Here is a 20,605-nt window from a genome sequence, read left to right on the forward strand (position 1 = left end):
CCCACCATCCTGCACCGCCCTGAAAGAGGGCTTTTAACCTCACTATGCTTCTGTTTCCTCACAGGTCAAACAGGGGTATGGAATTTATTTATTTTATTTTTTTAGGGGTATGGAATTTATTGCACCAAGATTAAATGAGATGGATAGTAAAATCAAATAATTGCTTACTGTGATTTGGCACTAGGTTTTTTTTTTTTTTTTTTTTTTTTTTTATTGTGCTTCTCTTTTCACAGCAGTTCAGAGGTAAATAAGACATGTTATTGTCTGTGGATGTGCTCTCAATAAAGCAGAGCACACCGTTTTTTAAGACATTGTTATATAGACATTTTACAAGTTTAAAACAAGGCACCTGCATATTTTTGTTGTTGTCCAGAGATGTGTATTACCCACTCTGGATCTGGACCTTCTGACTGAAGAATAGGGATTGGTGTTTTATTAACCATTTTACCGCCTAGGGCTTCTCTGACTTTCATTTTTTTACAACCCCGCACTCCTGCCCCAAATATCCTTAAAATGAAACTTGTTCCTGGGGTGGGGCCTGAGATTGTGTATTTTTAATAAGCTCCATGTGATGCTGATGCACTTTGAGCAGCTAAACCAAGGGCATCTCCAGGGTGAACCCATTTTTGTAAAAAGATCAAAAGGAAACAAAGTCATCTCTATATATACATGTTTAGGATTAGGTACACATAAGTAATTATTTGACCTTTTGTCATCAGAATAAAAGATGGACAACTTTGTTTTTTAAATAATTTATTTCATTTTATCTATTTATGTTGTGTGTGTGTCAACATTTTATTTTTAAGAGAGCTCTCCACTCAACGTGAGGCTTGAACTCACAACACCAAGATCAAGAATGCCATGCTCTACCAGCTAAGCCAGCCAGGCGCCCCCAGATTCACAACTTTTAAAGAGTGTTTTCCTATTTCTTTTCTTCAATGAAAAAAGCAAATATTGAGTTTGCGTTTTGCAAATTTAATTTCAAGGCACTGCTTCTTGTTAAGGAGCCGTTGGCTTTAAAACTGAAATACATCGATTTAAGTCACCAAGAGGTTATGTGCTGGTTTTAAGTTTCAAGGAGTTCTTAGCACTGATTTTGGATAGATCTGCTTTTTCAGGATCCCAGTAGGCTACAGTAAGATGGCACTGGAAAATTCGCCTTGTCCCTGGAGTTGAAAGGGGAAAGTATTATTCTCTGTGTGGCACAGTTTTTATCTTTTTAAAACATGTTTCTCACATTTTCCAAAAGATAATGATTTCTTTTAAGTAATGCCACTGTAGAGTTGTCTAAAGCAGAGATGTTAAAAATTAAACTCTAAGAAGGTTCAAACCCACACTTCTGTGTGCTCTACCTTAACTGGAAAAAAAATGGGCCTCCGTTTTTTTGCTGCATTTCGTCTTTGTCATTTATTTAATAGGTATGAGTAAAGGCATTCTGTCCCACAGCTGGCTTTATTATGTGAACCCTGCAGGAGTGATTAGTTTTTCAGGAAATATTCTAACTTTATGCTGTTTGATTTCAATGGTTTTTTTCCCCCAGTAGCTGTGTGTGTGTGTGTGTGTGTGTGTGTGTGTGTACATGCTATAGTAAAGCAAAAACAAACAAACAAACAAACCAAAACCAACCCAAAACCAAAAAGATTAAAAAACCTGATTGAGCAAGTGACCTTTGTTTTACCAGTTCTTGGGTTTGATACTGTGAAACCAGCATCCTTAAATACTTTTTTTCTGCAGTTTGTCTAAAGGATTTCCAGTAGGAAGAGGATGCTTGGTGTTCTGTTGTCAGAGCTTCATTCTGGGGGGTACTTTCCTTGGTGGAGGAAGTGGATGGCTTTGTGCTTTCTAATGCTGTAAAAATACTCTCCAATTTAGGATAACAAGGATCTTCAAAATAGTTTGAGGAAAGTATTAAAAAATAACCCAAACTGTGGGTGACTCAGAAAGAGAAAGCATGATTATTTTTGGATCTGGAAGAAATATTCTATGACTTAGGGATCACACATGGGTCAGACAGGAATGCTAAGTTTGTGAATAGGTGATTATTTGGTAAGCTGGAGGTAACAAGCTGTGGGGATCTGGAGTGCATGCTGGCCAAACAGAATATGTGTGCTGGTGATTTTACACACCATCATTCTGCCATTCTGGCTGGATAATCTAGACCAAATACTCATAGAAGTGGAGGATCTGACTTACCCAAGATGGTGGTCTGTTACCAACCAGGTTGGACTAGAGCCCAAGCATCTTTACCCTCAGGCTAGTGTGTTTTGTGTTACTCCACCAGTGTAATGGCCATGATGAAGATTTTTCTTTTCTTTTTTTTAATATCAGCAGGCCATATTCCCCATATTCTCTATTTTACCAAGAGATCTCCAGTTTGTTATTTTCTTCTGTCTCTAAAGCTCTTGCTGGTGATTGGTTGCCAACCATGGTGAAAATGATAGATCATTGATGTTTAGACCCTGTGAAGAAACTTGAGCATCTATTCCCTAAACATACTTATTAGAATGTGAATATCTGTTTAAACTCCAAGAGGGAGGCACCTGGGTGGCTCAGTGGGTTAAGCGTCTACCTTTGGCTCAGGTCATGATCCCAGGGTCCTTGGATCAAGCCCCATGTCAGGCTCCCTCCTCACCGGGGAGTTGGCTTCTCCCTCCCCCACTCATGTGCTCACTGTCAGTCTCTCTCCCTCTCAGATAAATAAATAAGATCTTTAAAAAAAAAAAAAAACTGTAAGAGGAAGGTAAATGTAACATATCAATTCCAACTATTTGACTATGAGACCCCCTCCCCCCATACCTTTTTCTTTTGGTGTATCCCATTAAACTCCCATCTTGAGCTAATTTAAGGAACACTGTTTGAGTATGTGTATGTGTGTATATGTGTGTGTGTGTGGTGCTTGAAGCAACTGTAGACTTCCTTTTAATCTGGTTTCAAATCTCTGTCATTCGTATCACATTTGGACACAATTCATTTTATGTTCCTCTTAAAATTGGACACCCAAAATGGATTGCAGTAGTTTGAATGTATTCTAACTATTGGCCAGCAGAGCAGGACTCCTACTCCCTTCTTCTAGAGAATATACTACATTAAATGCAACCAAAGGTCATTAAGAGCACAACCTGAGTTGGAGCAGGTATCCCCTAGTACCCAAAGGAAGTGTTCTGAGGATTAATTTGTTAACTTGTGCTATGCCTTGTAGAAAAAGCTGTGCTGAATCTGTGAGTTTAATTAGTACTAAATATGTTAGGAAGGCAAATGCAAATATCCATAGCTGTTAATTAAACAAGCAGGAAAATGTTAGGCATAGTTCAGCCCTGCCTATTCATCTCAATTTAATAAAGTAGCAAGAAGAAAGCCACAGATGGGACTGAGGGTTGAAATGGTCAAATTAAATTATTTAGTTAAGGGGAGCAAATATTTTGGTTATATGATCAGGGTCATGCACATATTAACCATTTAGGCAGGTTTTGCAGAAATGTGATTATTGTACAGGAAGGATCATTGCCCTGCTTAGAAGTGCAGTAGAGCAGGACAGAAAATCTGAATGTCCACCCATGTTGAGGATTGTCCATTGACTTGCATATGGAAAACCTGAATTGATTTCATAGGGAAGGAATCACTGGCATTCCCCAGCCAGTGATTAAATTCTCTACACAATTAATACCAAAAGGCTATGTAGCCTCTAGTTGGATATTTCTAAAGACCATCTCAAAACTTTTCCAGACAACTTTTTGGGGATGGACAAACACAATAGCTTAATGGATTTGGTATTAAGCTGTCTTGGGCTTGAATCCCGACTCTTGCAACTTTCCAGCTGAATGACTTTGGGTAGACACCCTAAATATCTTAAAATTAAGTTTTTCTTTATTATACAAAATAAGAGTTAGTAATATACACTTTCTAAGGTTAAGAGCACTAATGGGCCATAGTTCGAATACAAACTACTGCAATCTATTTTTTGTGCTTAATAAGCACTCAAATATTACTAAGTCTATAGTTTCACCACCACCACCACCACCACCACCACCACCACCACCACCACCACCACCATCACTACCACCAATTGTTGAGATAGAGCCATATGTGGCACTATGCTAAATAAAAATCAGGGCCACCTAATTTGCAATCCTGTTATTGGTTGGATAGTCTTTACACTTAGTATTAGTCCATTCTCTAACACCAGAACTATAAATGGGATATAGGCACCCAAAGAGATTCATTTTACAGGAATTGTTCTCATATATTATACTTTTTAAAAGGAACAGGCAAGTCGGTTGTTAGTTGCTTAGTATGTTGGACTAAGGACACCACATTGGGGGCTATCTGTTGACCTCTACAATAGAATGTGTACATTGTGTACCTTTTATGAAATCCACCTCACTGTTTGGTTGACTTAATTTAGTACCTATAATGCTTTTGAAGAATAAGTGCCCGTTTTTCTGCCATATTCTTGGCTCACTGGTGAAACTCTAAGGAAATAGTACAGAGTCTGTTGCCATGTCACTTTGTGAGGCAAATAAAAAGGACGTGAAAATAGACAAATCAAGAAGTACTGTTTTTAGCTGTCAAGAAGAAATCAGCAGGCCAAGGCATATACAGAAGCTGTGTGTGCACATGTATGCTTACCCCAGAAACAAATTAATTTCTAAATTCCTTTCAAAAGTTATATTCAATGACACTTTTTCCTCACTATATCCTAAAGATGATGCTCTTTTTCTTTCTTTCTTTCTTTCTTTCTTTCTTTCTTTCTTTCTTTCTTTCTTTCTTTCTTTCTTTCTTTCTTTCAGCTGATTATAGTAGATGTCTGCTGTCTGCAAAATGTAGGGCTTTTGATACATTTTTCCTCTAAGCAACTCTATCAAGTTAAGTGATCTTTCTAAAAGGTGTCTGTTGTTAGGCCTTCTTCAAAACTTTAGGGCAAATTGAACTTAGAGTAAAAAGTGAAGAACCAAGTTAAATAAAACTGACATTTCCTCTCTTCTTTTAAAGTGTTCGTTGTTTTGGAAATACAGCAAATTTAGTAAAATAGAACATCGGCAACCATTGCAAGGTCAAAGCTAGACATTCAGATTTTCCTTTCCTTTTTGATTAGTGAGGGGAGGGAGAAAGGTGGTGGGGAAGAAGCAGAGAGAGAATGAATTACACTAATAAGTAGTATTATACTGGCTTGCATTAAATGTTTACCTGAGACTCTCTTGAAAATTCAGTACCATTTGGACATCTCTGACATTTTTTAGGGGGAGGGAGCTAGAAATTCTGCTAAGCATATATAACTATTTCATGCTCCTTATAAAAAAGAAGAGGAAGATCTTATTAATACCCAATTATAACCATTGTTAATAATCAGGAGATTTTTTTTTCTTAAGAAATACCTGTTTTAAAATATAACATGGAGGGACGCCTGGGTGGCTCAGTGGTTGAGTGTCTGCCTTTGGCTCAGGGTGTGATCCGTGATCCCAGGATCGAGTCCCACAAGGGGATCCCTGCACAGAGCCCGCTTTTCCCTCTGCCTCTGTCTTTGCCTCTCTCTCTCTGTCTCTGTCTCTCCTGAATAAATAAAATCTTAAAATAAAATAAAATATAACATGGAATATGCATACATGCCCAACAAGGAAACTGTGCTGTTTTTTGGTTTGTTTGTTTGTTTGTTTTTACCATTACTGTGGAATAATGCTTAGGAGCATAGAGTTGGAAGCCAGGCAGGCCTGGATTGGAACCCCAGCTATTGCACTTCATAACTGTGTGATTGGGCAGGTAACTCTGTTTCTTTGCTCACCAGTTTTCTGGGGTTGTTATGATGCTCAAATGAACTAATACATGACAAGTGACTAATGAGCAGTGAGTACGGTACAAATATTGTCACCATCACCTCGCTTAGCTCTGCATTTTTCTTTGAAAGGACTGCGTATATTCCATTGTATGGCTCTTGCATCATTTATCGAACCACGCCTACTTTGGGGAATAGATGTTGTTTCCATTTTCCCATTCCAAATTGTGCCGCAATGAATCTCTTGTATGTACATTTATACCTGCATTTAGACCACATTATGGAGGTGGTAGAGTGATACATACATTAATACCATACAGAGAATGCTGCTCTATCTCTTTTTCTAAATGCAGGAAAGAGGGACTGATAACATTCTTGTTTCCCCAGAGCCCTGTTCCGGATTCTCCAGTGAAGGAATAAATGAGCAATGAGTGGTGCACTCTTTTCTTGGGATTATTATAAAGTAAAATAATGGTGTCCTTCTGAGAGCTGTGCATTTTTGCTTCCTGTGTTATTTCCCCCTCCCTCTCTCTCTACCTTACTTGTCCATCTGCTGTGCCATAATGAGATTGCTCGGAGAGGCCAGTTTTTGGGGAATGAATAGGTGCCCCAGAGTCCACTCCGCCGCATGTGTCCTTTTTCCATCATCAGAGGTCTGCAACCGCTGTCCAGAATTTCTGATTTGGAGAAGAGAGAAGTGGAAGGTCAAGGAGCTGCCAATGGAAACCCCCTCTCAGGACAGGTGTGGCTTTTGTTGCAGAGAGAAAAAGGGGAACCATTTGAGCTGTGATCCTTCCTGAACTGCCTGCCTGAAAGGACCTGGGTATTTGAAGTGGTTTGTACCTTTTGAAATGCAAACGTTCTGGGTATTATAGGAGCACTGGATAAAGGATAGTTTCTGTAAAGGAAAAGGGGACATCCACCCCCCCCCTCCACCACCACTGTCCTGGTGACCTCCTAAAACCTTCTGGGTTCACCTGCCAGTCTGCTCTATTGAGGTGTGGACCCTGAAGGGTTAAATAGCCTTCCTGTTGTCTGTCTAGGCCCATTTAGAACAAGATGGAAAATGCAGCTCTTTATCATGTCAAGATCATTTTTCATTTCCCGTAGCACTGGTCCCACCCGCCAGCCCCCCTCCCCCCAGGCCCTCCTCCCACCACCACCTGACTTATTTTCACAAACACTTGGAAGACCAGCAACCCTGGAAGGAATGAGTGCAGTTGAGACAGATCACATTCCTACCAAGTGGTACTGAGAGGCAGAAACAATTGGTTTTTACCTGCAGCCATCATGGGCATCTGTTTTCTGTGATTACCACGAAATTGTGCATTCCAGGCTCATTCTCGGCTGGTTAATGAGGAGCAGGCTGGCTGACAGAATAAAGACTTCTTTTGTGGCATTCCGTATTCGCTTTGTGGCTTGTTTGAAACAAAATGGCTCTCTCCTCTTAACCTCTCTGCCTTTGCCACTAGAAAAGAGACAAACATAAAAGCGTTTTGAGTGGTTAGAAATGAAACCTCATGTAATTACTATAGGAAATGGCTTAACGAGGTTGGGACTGGATATTTTGCTCTAGTTCTGTAGAGTCCTTAGGACAAGACTACTCCTAGGCCTATTAGAAATATGATTTAGTCTTCATAAAAATGTTGAGCAGTGTTCTTAACTTGACTCCATTTACCTTCTCTAGCTGTATAAGAGTCTCCTGTTATGATTTTTTTAAAAAAGATTTTATTTATTTATTCAAGAGAGACACAGAGAGAGAGGAGGCAGAGGCACCTGCAGAGGGAGAAGCAGGCTCCCCGTGGGAAGCCTGATGCGGGACTCGATTCCTGATCCCGGGTTCATGACCTGAGCCAAAGGCAGATGCTCAACCGCTGAGCCACCCAGGCACCCCTACGATTTTGTATCAAATAATCACGTCTCTGAATTTAGTTTGTGATCAGACAGTGAAGTTGTATGGCTATGGAGTTGTAATACCTGAAAGCTGTTCCCCCTGCCAAAACATACCATCTTTTCCCTTCTACATCTCAGGGACACTCTGGAAATTGGACTTGCCCCATAAGAGTCTGGATGAGTTGAGGGTTTCAAGTCTCCTATGTTATTTTGCTGCATCTATCATGTGGAAACACTCCATCCTTTCATCCTTAAATATCTTTTTCAGTGACTGGGATCCCTGATTTCAAGAAATTTCTCAATCCCACTTTTACTTTTCCAGGGTTAAAAAGCCGTGTTGTATGGTAGCTAAGGATGCAAGCTCTGAGGCTCAATCCTGGGCTCCTATCTCAGCTCTGCTACTTGCTAGCTGTGTGACCTTGGGCAAGTTTCTTAACCTCTCTGGTGTCCAGTTTCTTCCTTCTTTAAAGTAGAGGGCAATAATAGCAACTAGCTGATAGAGCGTTGTCTGGTAGACAGTAAACAATTCTTAAAAGTTTGCAATTGTTTTTTTTTTTAATTATTTTTTTTCTTTATTTATTTATGATAGTCACACACAGAGAGAGAGAGAGAGAGAGAGAGAGAGGCAGAGACACAGGCAGAGGGAGAAGCAGGCTCCATGCACCGGGAGCCCGATGTGGGATTCGATCCCGGGTCTCCAGGATCACGCCCTGGGCCAAAGGCAGGCGCCAAACCACTGCACCACCCAGGGATCCCAAAAGTTTGCAATTGTTAATCAGACATTTATTGTGAGCCTTCTGTGAGCAAAGTATAGAGCTGGGCATTACAGATGTTGCTGCTGGTGTTGATAACCGCAACAACAAGAGTCATGATGATGGGCATTAGTCTATGTATTCAGTACATGGGACCCTCTTTTAAGAGTTTGGCATGTATTATATCACTTTAATTTCTTTTTGTTTTTAATATTTTATTTATTTATTCATGAGAGACACACAGAGAGATGCAGAGACATAGACAGAGGGAGAAGCTCCCCAGAGGGAGCCTGACACAGAACCCGATCCCAGGACACCAGGATCACGCCCTGAGCCAAAGGCAGACCCTCAACCACTGAGCCACCCAGGGTCCTATATCACTTGAATTTCTAAACAGTGCTATGAAAGGAGGTACTCTGGTAATATCCATGTTTACCAAAGAAGTGCAAGGTTAGCAGTGTTACGTAATGTTCTACTGGTCAGAGCTAGTAAATGGGTGAGGCAAGATCTGAATCCAGGCTGTCTGTTTCTAGGACCGGAGGTTTTTTTTCAGTGCCATGGCACTCACATCAAAATGACCTCCATTTTGAGCCTGTTTCACCTACTTGCTCTTCCTTTAAGTAAGGGGATTTGGACTTAGTTTTTCTGGACTAGAGATCTCCACAAATATGTTAGCCATAACTTTGCCCCATGGCTTTGTGTCTTTAATGGCAGAAAAGGAAATACCAATGAATGCCAAAGACTTCTATTTGACAGTGTACCCATTATCACCTGAGAGCAGCTTTCCTACTCCCTGTGTTCTTCTGCTTGCTTGGATAGTATTTTTTAATAAATACTTCTTATGTTGGGGGTGCCTGGGTGTCTCAGTGGGTTCATCTCCCCACTCTTGATTTTGGCTCAAGTCATGATCTCAGGGTCATGAGATTGAGCCTTGAGTCAGGTTCTGGGCTCAGCAGGGAGTCTGCTTGGGATTCTCTCTCCCACTGTCCCTCCCCTGCTAGTTCTCTCTCCCTCACCTCTCAAATTAATAAACTCTTAAAATTTTTTTCTTGTGTTGGCTGAGCTTTCTCAACATTTTGGTTGCTTGTTCAAATATGATTCTGCTATTATTACACATACTGGCTTGGGGGCTCACAGTAAGAATAACCACAGCAGCTGCTTGTTCTTGAGAGTTCCTCTGGTACTAAGTATGGACCAGAGGAGCCTTATCTCATGTATTCCTCTCAATACATCCCCATTTTTCAGGTAAGGAAACTGAGGCTTGCACAGGCTAAGTAACATCTGTGAATGTTTGACATTGGTGGTTACAGTCTTAACAGCTCAGTTTGGTATTTATAAAACCATCCTGGAAGGGAACATCATTGTAGTAGGAGGAAGGACAGCAAGGTTAGAGAAGAGACTGAGCTCTGTTTTCCTGGGTATGTGCTGGGAGAATCCAGACAAATGGCTTTACTTCCTTCATGCTCAGCTTCCTTTCTCCATGGTGGGCATGATGTTCTTTTGGGGGGCTGCAGTAAGGTTTCTGTATATAAGATACAAGGTAACATATAAGAACACTTGCCAATATTAGATAGACTTAAAATGGATTTATGGAGGTGCCTCAGTGGTTCAGTCATTTAAGCATCTGCCTTCGGCTCAGATCATGGTCCTGGGGTCAAGTCCCCGAGCCCCTGCATTGCATTGGGTTTCTTGCTTAGCAGGCAGTCTGCTTCTCCCTCTGCCTCTCCCTCTGCTTGTTCTCTCTCTCTCTCTCTCTCTCTCTCTGTCAAATAAATAAAATTCTTAAAAAAACATAAAGTGTGAATTCTTACATTCACATGTGTATCTATTCACTGAGTGTATTATTTTTTAAATGGAGGTATTAAGTAAATATTTGCCTATTTTTCAGACTTCTTGTCAGGGTATGTTGGAGTCATTGAAGAATTTTTTTTAAAAAGATTTAATTTATTTATTCATGAGAGACACACACACACACAGAGGCAGAGACACAGGAAAGTTTACCCTTTTGAGAAACGTTGCTCTCAGTGAGTAATGGCAGCACAAATATGGTCATTGATTTCTCTAGTGTAGTGTTTCTCAACCTGGACCCTGTGGACATAAAGGCCAGGGACTTGTTGTCATGGTGGGTTTGTGCATTGTAGAATGTTTAGCAATATCCTTGACCTCTATCCATTAGATGCCAGCAGCATCCCCCAAGTTGTGACAGCAAAAAATGTCTCCAGACCTTGCCACATGTCCTTTGGGGAGCAATACCACCCTGTTGAGAAGCATTGTTCTGGGATTATATGTTGGTAACTAAATCATTTAAAAAGACATATATCAAGAAAAAAATAAATAAATAAAAAGACATATACCACCGACTGGATAAAATGTGATCATGGACCCATGTGGATAGTTTGCAAAATCTGGCTCACTGAAGACAGAGGAGATTGTTTTCTTTTGTCCACCCCCCACCCCCATGCATTTCAAGAGTGCCTTTCTTGGGAATGAGCTTCATGTGATCGGAAGAAAAATGAAGTAAGATAGACTGGCTGTCTCATGTTTGGAAAGTTTGGAATATAAGAAAACCAATAGGAAGAAGCATCTTTGGAAAGGATAAATAACCTTTTTCCCCCATCCCTTTGTTTTATTTATAAGTCTTATTCTGCTCCCTCCCCTCCCCTCCCCCTCCTCTCTCTTTCTTTCTTTCTTTCTTTCTTTCTTTCTTTCTTTCTTTCTTTCTTTCTTTCTTTCTTTCTTTCTTTCTTCTTTCTTTCTTTCTTTCTTTGATTTTATTTAAGAGAGAGAAAGAGCACTAATGGGAGGGGCGGAAGCAGAGGGAGAGAGAGAAGACGAATCCCCACTGAGCAGGGAACCTGACTTAGGGTTCTATTCCAGGACCCTGAGATCAGGACCTGAGCCAAAGGCAGATGCTTAACCATCTGAGCCACCCAGGTGCCCCTCTGCAATGTTGTCTTAACATGGAAGGTGATTGGTTCAACAATTCCATTTTACATGGTCCTTATTTGCCTAAGAGAGTCAACTAGGATGGGAAGATTGATCTTCTCGAGAGTCCGTGCACTCTTGAAGTCAGCAAGTGTCCTTTTTTTGGTTAGAACCCACTTATCCAGGCTCTAGGGGTTCAAGTGCCTTCCAGCTCTGCGTGTGCAGGGTGCTGAGACATCACACAACAGGCCTCTCAAGCCAGCTCTTCCCGAGAGAAGTTTCTGGCAAGAGAAGAACTGCTCTGAAGTATCTCCCTGGAACAGAATGCCTATCTCTTTTGTTCAAAGGAAATTAGGTGATTCATTTAGTTAAAAGTCAAGTGTATTTTGCTTTCTGTTTCAGAGATGAAAATCACAGTTTCTAAACTAGAGGGACTAGAAATGAGTCCGTCCCGTCCCCCCCACCCCGCCCTTATAATTTCTGAAATAATTCATTCTGGAGTTCATTATGGATCAGGTGGCAGAGAAACCTAAAACTGAAGTAGTGAGTTGGTCCTGTATAATGAGAAGATGGTTCAGTCACTAGGAGGGTAGAGTTTTATTTATAGAAATATAATTTACACTACATTAAAAAAAATCAACAGGTTTATGTGGATGTAGTGGAGTCTCTTTACTTTTATGTTTCAGAAGGTCTCTTTTCTGTAATCTTTCTCCATCCCCCCAACCCCCAGCTTCAGAGCGGTTATAAATCAGGGCTTGTTGTGAGCTCAAGCTTAGTGGAGATTAAAAGAGACACAATCAAATAGGTTTTTCTCTCCAAGTTACTGCTAAAAAATAGCAAATGGAAAGCTACATAATTGGAGAAGGGGTTTTAAGTGATTTTTTAAAACTTTGCATTCATAAAGGTAACCACCCAAAGCTATGATACATTATGAGATTCTGAAGTGTATCTCTTTAAGCGCCTGAAATAGAATTATTTCATTATTCATTATGGTTTTAGAGGGTTTGTTTGTTTTTTTCTTAAAACTGAAATGCCTTCAAATTTGGCCTTCTGTGTGCAGATTCAGATGTAAGTTCCTTATTATCAAATAAATTCTATTTTCCATCAAGGGTTGATAATAGAGTTCTGTCTCTGATTTGTATGATGATTATGTTTGTGTATATTATTTTTAGTTAAGATTGAAGTGTAGGCACTGTGCATAGCTTTCATTTTACTGCTGTTCTCCGAGTATTCTGTGTTGAAGATAAGAATATCTACCAGTGACCTCAGAATGTGTCATTTGGGAATATGACCATAATTTTTCAGAAATGTAGTTTACAGAGAGAGAGTAGCCACCATAATTTACCTCAGAACATGTAGAGTGGGCAAAGGACATATCTCAGGATGAACATAGATACTTATGAAAGGGTTGACAGCAGGTGCCGGAGGTTGGGACAGACATGTAATATTTATAAGGCCATGCTCTTGCTGTCCAGTCTTTAAGTAGCATTGCATTTAAAGAAGCATGGTCCCAACAATAATTTTTTTAAGATTTTATTTTTGAGTAATCTCTGCACAAAACGTGAGGCTCAAACCCACACCCCTGAGATGAAGAGCCTCCCGTTCTACCAACTGAACCAACCAGCAGCTCCACGCTCCCACCAAGAATTTTGACCTCTACGTGTATTTTTATGAGATACTGTAGGTGGTCCCAAATCACCACCTCCGTGACTACTCTTACTGAAATCTTCTGGCTTCTATTTACTCCACAACGCTTGACAACCTTGCTGTCATTCATACCATCATGTCCTGCCCTTTCAGTTCCTGAGCTGTGCTGCACAAAAGCCTGCACCATTTCTTCCCCATGGATCACGTTCCCCCAGTGGAATGCAGCCTCCATTCTAACTCCTTCTTTCCCTCCAGTATCCAATGGAGAAAGACTACAGATTGTCATTTTCCTTTTCAGCAGGTGGGGGTAGAGAGGAAACTCAGTTGGAAGGACAGAGGAAGAACTCCACGAGCATCCCCTGTACTGCCCATGTTAATGTTTTTTAACCACATGAATATTGCGTAGATGTTCCTAGGTTTAAAATATCTTTGGAGTCTCTCATTGTGAAATCTGAAAGTAGTTTAAAGAGTTAAGGGCAGAGCTTAATCACAGGTGGAAAAGTGATAATGGTAACACTATACGAATTTAACATGTAAGACATCAGAAATGACAGATTTTGAATTATCCAGGTTCAGATTATTCATTACTTGTATTATAGCATAATAATGCATGAAGTTGCCTCTGGGGTAATGGTTTTCTCGAATTGGTCCTGTCTGAAATAAGTTGGCAGAGGGTTAATGAGATTTTATTTTAATAATTATGGTAACTTTGCAGAATAGCTGTTGCCTTAATTTTTTTAGACTAACTTGATTGTGGGAAGTTAATTTCATTATTCACATGAGAAAATATTAAAGCATTACATTAACCTTCCCGAAGGCCATAAATATATATAGTTGTATCTTTGGGTCTCATTTACATTTTCTTAGAAGACATTCATTTTATATGCCTGTATGTAAATTTCTGTCACCTCATGCTGGATCCTATCACAGACTATATGGAAGAACAAAATTCTAATACCGCCCACACTCATTTTCTGCCTCCTGCATGACAACACAAAATCGTAGTTTTGAAATTTAGGATAAACACCTGTTTGTGCAAATATGCTAATATCAGAGACCACAGGTATAGGGCAAAGAGTAAGGCTGGACCTGGGCAGAAATGACCATGAACCCAGTCAAATTAACTTTTTTTTTTTTTTTTTAATTAACTTTTCAAAGCTCTTTTTCTTTAATTGTCGAAAGGGCATAACTACCTCCTTGGGTGAATTGTTACAACATTAATTGAGTTAATGTGTAAATTGATGAAGCTACTGTGGAAAATACTGTGGAAATCTTCCAAGAAACTAAAAATAGAACTGCTGTATGATCCAGCAGTCTGACTTTTGTGTCTGGGTATTTGTCCAACAAGAATGAAGCCATTGTCTCGAAAAGACTTATTCACTGCCGTGCTCATGCAGCAGCATTTACAATAGCCAAGACATGGAAGCAACCTAAGTGTTCATCATGGATGGATGAAATGATAAAGAAATGTGATACACACACACACACACACACACACACACACACACACACCATGGAATACTACTCAGCCATAAACACAAGAAAATCCTGCCATTTTTGACAACATGGGTGGGCTTTGAGGGTGTGATGCCATGTGAAATAGAGAAAGACAAATCCTGTATGATCATGCTTATATGTGAAATTTAAAAACTGTACTCTTAGAAACAGTATATACAATAGGTTGCTAGAAAGAGGAGGGGGAGGGGAGGGGAGGGGAGGGGAAAATGGGTGAAAAAATTTGAGATAATGTGAATACCCTGTGTCTTGGAGGTGTAATAGGTGTTTAAATGGCCCCCCACCACCGCCTTTTAAATGGATAATTATCTTGGAAAATAGTAGTCAACTGATCCGTACTCCAAGTTGAGCTTCCAAATTGGTTGACTGGTAATTTGCCATGTGTTTATCTGTAACTAGGCACATTTGGTTTCAAATAATGGGAATAAAGAATTTACAACCTAATGGAGCTTCTTCAACATTTTGTTTCCTTCCACCTGCCTGGAATTCATACTATCTTTGAGGGGGAACAACCACTTTATACAAAACTGTTTTTCTTAAAGCCCTGCCTTTTATAGTGGTGCTGATAGAATGATAAACTCACCGTTATCAACAAGTACATTGTGAAATACATCTAACAAAATGCTGTTTGGGGAGCTTGTGAAATTACGTTCTTGCTCTTGAAAAATGATGATGAGGGTAAAAATCTGAGAACCAGAACCAGTGAGTGAGCATAAAATGGGGTGAATGTGTTTTCATCTACCCTGAATATTAATAAGTCTTTGAGAGATGTTTTAAATACTTAATTTTTTCATTTTGTCACTAATTAGCTCTTTTTTTCCCCCTCTTGCAACTGTCACTTGAATGGGAATAGGAATGAATTTTTCATGTGCCGTTGTTTTTACATTAGATCCTGGCATACTTGCTTGGCTCAGTCTTTGTGGTGGTGATCAAGGTTCTGTTTCTTAATGATACATAGGGAATTTGGGTTTTGCTTTTAGGCTTTAAAATAATTAGTAAAAAGTTACTGTATTATAGCAGTAGCTATTTTGTGCTAGATTTCAAGTGAACAGTGAATGGCATTAGGGAGGGGAAGAAGATTCTCTCAGGGAAATATTCAATTCAAAAGAGAATATGAGAAAGATGTGTGGTTGTAAGTAGTATGAAGGGCAAACTAATACATTCTGTTAGACGTTGTCTATTCAAAGATTGCCCAGGTTCATGGGGGCGGTTCTTATGCCTGTGCTGTTGGGATGGGGGTTCTCTAGTGCTGGGTCCTCCCTGCTTCTCCTAGAATTGCAGATTTCCTTTTCCTCCTTCCTCCTGAATATTGCTCCCAGGAAGTCACCTTTGTGTAGTGGTGGTAAGAATAGGCTTGGGAATCCAACTGCCTGGGTTCCATTCCAGGCTCTGCCATTTTTGAGCTCTGTAACTTGGTATAGATTACTTTTGTGGGCAGCCCGGGTGGCTCAGCAGTTTGGCGCTGCCTTCAGCCCAGGGCCTGATCCTGGAGACCCAGGATCGAGTCCCACGTCGGGCTCCCTGCATGGAGCCTGCTTCTCCCTCTCCCTCTGCCAGTGTCTCTGCCCCTCTCTCTCTGTGTCTCTCATGAACAAATAAATAAAATCTTTAAAAGAAAAAAAAAGATTACTTTTGTAATTGTTAGTTATTTCAGAAATAAAATGGGGGTAGTGATCATACTTATGTTAAAGGATAAACTGAAGCACATTACAATTTTTTAAGAGTTTATTTGAACAAAAATCGATTTGATTTGGTCATAGCCAATCTGGATGTGCTTATGAACACTCCATTGGGAGCTATAGGAGATGCTTTTCCAAAGAAGGGACAGGAGCAAAACAAGGAAGTTGTTTGATTGGCTGTAACTTAAGCACTTGTCTTGTTGAGGAAAGCCTGGTGGGCTGTGTGTGATTGGTTGTCCCTTGGTTTCAGTTTCTGAACCTTGAGGCATTGCAGACTTAGGTTTTAGGTAGCTTATGGAGCTGAAGGCTTTATGGGCACCTCAGTCTGCTGGCCTCTTTGTTTAACACAACACCAAGTTAGGTTTTCTGGGATGACTCCGATAATTCACGTAAGCATGCTTCCTATTAGTGCTTTCTCTTGTTTTTTTCTCATTGGCAGTGTGTCTGGGCTGCTGCAAATTCCAATGAGCCTGGACAGTTTAGGCCTCTTGACTCCACTGAGAGAGAGAGAGAGAGAGAGAGAGAGAGTGTGTGTGTGTGTATGTGTATGCGTGCATGCGTGTGTGTGTGTGTGTATGTGTGTATGTTTGTTTGTGAGAAAAGCTGCTCCCCTGTAGTTCTCAGGCACTCATTCCCCTTCAGTATATGGTGGCTTTTCCTGATGTTCTTATGTCTGTTTATGCCATCCTTGTCACCGCCCTATGGCATCAGCTCATGCTTTCTCTCCTTATTTCCCTGTGACATATTGTTAAAGAAAAAAAAAATGATGCTGACACTTGTTAAAAACTTGAAGAAGACTTTGTTCAAGACGATTACAGTATGTGTTTTCAGTAGGGGTGAGAGATTGGGCTCAACTCCAACTACAGGAAGGACAAGTGGGAATTTATATAACCAATGAGCAGAGTAGGGGGAACAGTGGATTGAAAATTCCTAAGAGAGAAAGAACATCAAGAGTAGGGAGATTCTTGCTGAATCAATAGGACTCTGGCTGAAGGCAGGTCAAGGCAATCAAGTATCAAGGGTGGTGAGCGACCTAGGGATTCTTTGCCAGAACGGCACTGGGCAGGCCAAAGATAAGACGGGGACCAAGTTGGAGGTCTAGTCCAAAAGAAGGCTCTGAGGAGCCTAGCAGACATTTAATGAAGGAGAGCACCTTTGTCAACACACAGGGATACATCCAAAAATAGGTGCTTGTTCCCAACCAAAGATGGATGCTTGCAAGATGCATCCCCACAGTAGCATGGTTCTGTGTGCTTAGGAATCCTACGTTTGGGGCTTGTAATTGTAACTTTTTTTAAAAAAGATTTTATTTATTTACTCATGAGAGACACAGAGAAAGGCAGAGACATAGGCAGAGGGAGAAGCAGGCTCCCCATGGGGAGCCTGATGTGGGACTCAATCCCTGATCCCAGGATCAGGGCCTGAGCTGAAGGCAGACGCTCAACTATGAGCCACCCAGGTGTCCCTGGAATTATAACTTTGTAAGATCATTTCTAAAATTTTGTGGAGAGCAACCGTTACTTTGGACTAATTCCATGATTAATTTAGCCTTTAAATTATATTTATGTGATTTGCTGCCATTTGTAAAGCACTTTTCTGTACATAATTCATTTACTCCTCATAAGAAATCTGAGAAGGCATTTCCTATCTTAATAGGAGAAAATTGAATTCAGAGGTTAAGCGACTTGCCTAACACTGTATGAAAGAAAATGGTAAAACTTGGGTTTTGAATCCAGGTCTTAAAGATTACCTTTAAGTATCTTTAACGCTAAATCCTTAAAAAAAGTATCCTTCCATAAAGAATTCTGTATTTGTAAAAGGCTGAACAGAACAAAGAAATATTAAAAACAACTGGTTGGTGATCAAGTCTTTTGACTCTAAATATTATACATCTTCTAAACTATAAAAGGGTTGCATAAACTTAATAGAATTTGTATGTATTTCAATTAGGGAAAAAATAAGTCTAATATACGCATGCATATACAAACACACACACACATCCTTCCACACATGCTGTCCACATGTGACATTTGGAAACTGCCTTTGTCATCTCTGTCTCTTTCCTACAGCCACTATTCAATGGCATGATCATTGTCTTGTCCTCTTCGTAAGAAGGACTACTAGCCTCTAGAAAGTGTTTTTTTTCTGAAGGCAGCTTATCAGAGCCGTGTAGAACAGTGCCCTTTTCTCTGGAGGTCAGTGCGACATCATAATCTTAGATTGAAAAGAGACATCAAACTAGACAAACAGAGACACTGTTTGTTCTGTGGAGCTGACCCTGCCACACGATGAACCCACTCTGGCCTGGCTCTGATGCTGCAACTGGCTCCCTTCTCCCTCCCTCTGTGAATCCTTCCTTGGCCAGCAGGGGGCAGGACAGTTTGTTTCTTGAGATGCCAACCAACCGAAGCCTTGCTTTGACTTTGGAGACTGAGCGAGTTTAGGGCAAATTTAAGGGCCAAAGGGTAATCAGTGCTGTTCACCTCTTTTGAATGCAGGACTGTTTATACCATTTTAATCGGATGTTGCAAAAAAAAAAAAAACAGATGTTGTAACCAAATAATTATAGCTTATACTCATCAGGCACTTTCTATGCGCCTGGCACTGTGCCTAGTAAACATGTTAGCAAGGTCAGTCCTCAAAGTAAATGTATGACGTTACTTTTAATCCCAGTTTTAAGGATGTGGAAACTGAGACTCAGAGAGGTTAAATAATATGAGCGTTGCATCTTGTGTAAAGGAAGTTTCAGAGATTTTTATAAGCTTCTTGGAAACTCATTTTAATGTCCAATGATACTTCCTATTGTAAAATTCTTTGGCTTAGTAAAATTCCAAGTAGTCGAGCATTTTATCTCTTGTACTGAGAGCAGTTGAGTACGTAAGAAGAGTCCTTCTTTTAAGATCTCCTTGCTTTCTCCCCTGGTGGTTTTCAAATTGCGTTTTATGTAAAATACTGTGCAGGAGGCTTGTGAAAATTTCCCATACCTATGACCCAAAGATTCTAATGGGAGGGGTCTTAATTTGAGCCTTAAAAAGTGTGTGTTTCTCTCAAATACCTCAAGGGAGAGAGATGGAGGCTGTCCATTGACCCCCACTTGGTGAAATTCTGATCTGCCTAGCAAATTTTGAACTGATTATGCTTCTCAAAGTCACTGACTATGTTGTGTAGATTTCTATGATGTGTATAAACCAGCAGTTGTTAAATAAATCACAGTTTAGGGGACCCATGCTGTCAGGTCTTTTATAAACTTTATGACTCATTCTGTCATTCATCTAGTTTGTTAATTGATTTTTAATACCAGATTTTGTGTTGGAGGGAGCTGCAGCTCTACATGAGAAGGCATAGTAAAGGTCCCTCTCTTACCTCCCTAGTCATAAATCCAGTTCCTCAATCCCTTTTTGAAAAGCCTATTTTTGGGCACCTGGCTGGCACAGTCGGGAGAGCATGTGACTCTTGATCTCATGCTTGTAAATTTGAGCCCTACATTGAGTGTAGAGACTAATTAACAATAAAATCTGAATTCTAGGGCAGCCCGGGTGGCTCAGCAGTTTGGTGCCGCCTTCAGCCCAGGGCCTGATCCTGGACACCCGGGATCGAGTCCCATATCGGGCTCTCTGCGTGGAGCCTGCTTCTCCCTCTGCCTGTATCTCTGCCTCTCTCTCTCTCTCTCTCTCTCTCTCTCTCTCTCTCTCTCTTATGAGTGAATAAATAAAAACTTAAAAAAAAATAAAATCTGAATTATAAAATAAAAGGATGAGGCACCAGTGTAGCTCAGTCAGTTAAGCATCTGCCTTTGGCTCAGGTCATGATGTCCTGGGATTGAGTCCTGCCTGGGGCTCCCTGCTCAGCGGGGAGACTCTTTCCCCCTTTCTTCCTGCTTATGCTCTCTCTCACGATCTCTGTTGCTCTCTGTCCCTCTCAAGTAAGCAAATAAATAAATATTAAGGAAAAAAAGTATTTTCCTAGCCTATTTTTTAAAAAAATACTATTTATTTTTGAGAGAGAGAGAGAGAGAAGGAGCAGGGGGGAGGGGTAGATGGAGAGGGAGAAGCAGACTCCTTGCTGAGCAGGGAGCTCTCAGTGGGTGGGGGAGCTGGATTCCAGGACCCTGAGATTATGACCTGAGCCAAAGGCAGACGCCCAGCTGACTGAGCCACCCAGGCACCTGGGTGCAGCCTCTTTGGTACATATGCACCTTGCCTCTGAATGCCCTTCAGGATCTTCAGATTTCTGTCCCTGCCTCCATAAGCACACTTTGCAGTATCACAGGCTGTTGATCTACTATCCCCAATCATCATTTTGCAGATAGCCACTCATCTTGTTTGGTGTTTGTGTGCAGGCTTTAACCTTCTTCTTTTTCTTTTTTTTTTTAAATATTTTATTTATTTATTCTTGAGAGACACACACAGAGAGACAGAAAGGCAGAG

The 20,605-nt window shown here is 40.5% G+C and overlaps 1 protein-coding gene across 15 annotated transcripts in view; it reads left to right on the plus strand.

Annotated features, from left to right (window-relative positions):
• The window catches only part of MAGI1 (membrane associated guanylate kinase, WW and PDZ domain containing 1), a 641,903-nt gene that overhangs the window by 248,008 nt on the left and 373,290 nt on the right, over nt 1-20,605 (plus strand). The window lies entirely within an intron of this gene.

This window comes from Canis lupus, chromosome 19 (genome assembly GCF_048164855.1).
Source record: "Canis lupus baileyi chromosome 19, mCanLup2.hap1, whole genome shotgun sequence".
Taxonomy (NCBI): Eukaryota; Metazoa; Chordata; class Mammalia; order Carnivora; family Canidae; genus Canis; species Canis lupus.